The following is a 1,428-nucleotide window of genomic DNA, read 5'->3' on the forward strand; positions in this document are numbered from 1 at the left end:
CCCCGTTACGTTTCTGACGATTTCGAATATTAGATCGATGAAGATAATAAGTGTTGCCAGTCGGGAGTGCCCGTGATATTTTTAATAAAAGGTAAACCGACTGGAAACGTTCGAAACGATAATTTCGAAGGAAGCTCGAGCATCGTAATAAATTACTATGGATATTTATTCCTGACGAGAAACGTCTCGTTTAACGAATACGCGTAAGCAAGCGACGAATGAGAATATTAATCGTATTACAATGGACTCGAAATTTTGTACCGAAAAGAAAAATTTAAACGATCCGTTGCTTGAATTCGTTCGCGTTCCGCATCGCGTAACTCTATTTCCAGAACATTTCTCGCGATATTCCATTTTTCCTTTTCTTTCTCATTTTTTTCCCCCTCTTCTTCTTTTTTCCCCTCTCTTTTTATCTCGAACAGGACCGCGATAGAATATATAAACACGAAAAGAAATAAAAATAAAAATAAAATGATATCCGACTATATCAAATCGAATTTATTCGTTTCATAGTCGAATAATTATCAGAAAAATTGGCGCATTTACATTGGATTCCTTTTAATCGCATCGAAGAACAAACCTATCTCTAACAAAGAGCCGCGTTTTCTAGACATTAGCAACATCATCCTGGGTCAACTAAATGGTTACGCAATTAATTGTGCGAACCGGTTCCTCGAACGAGTTCTCTCTACATACCATATGAGAAAATCTGTTTTTAAAGTATATAATACATCTCATGCGTGTAAATATGAAAAAAAAAAAAAAAACTATGAACCTTCCAAAGTATAATTGTTGGAACAAACGAAAAATCTAAAACAGAAATATTCGTTGAGAATATAATATACATGTTTGTGCGTGTTCGTGTAAAAGATCAAAGATCGACAACGTTAACAACAGGCATATATATATAAAGGAAAAAAAAAAAAAAAAGAAAAAAGAATACAGTAAATCTTATCTTTAGGCAAAAAAACGGACCTGTAGATCCTCCATACAGGTGGAATACCGGCGAGCATCACTGTTATCTGCATAATTATCTCGCGATGGCCTTGATTGTTCCACGAGGAAAACAAGTGGAAGCAGGAGTATATTACATCGCGACGTATTGTATGGTTCGATACGTCGCCTGATTTCTTGCCCTACAGTTGACGTAGCATCGCGAAATAAAACATTTCTCTGTCTTGTGCGAAGCTGGCAAATCTTCAGGGACGATCTTCGCGCGATATAGACCGGAAGTGCAGCGGTGCCACGCGGCTGGCGCGATTTTTTCGCACCGCGCATGCGCGCGCGATAACTGCGCGCGCACCAAAAATTACGCGACGCGATCGTATAATAACGTATCGCGTTTTTTTATCCATATTCATCATATTTCTTCTCTCATCACGAATAATCGATGGAATAATAATATTCTTTTTTTTTTTTTTTTTTTCT

This window comes from Apis dorsata, unplaced genomic scaffold, assembly GCF_000469605.1.
Source record: "Apis dorsata unplaced genomic scaffold, Apis dorsata 1.3 scaffold_591, whole genome shotgun sequence".
NCBI classification, from domain to species: domain Eukaryota; kingdom Metazoa; phylum Arthropoda; class Insecta; order Hymenoptera; family Apidae; genus Apis; species Apis dorsata.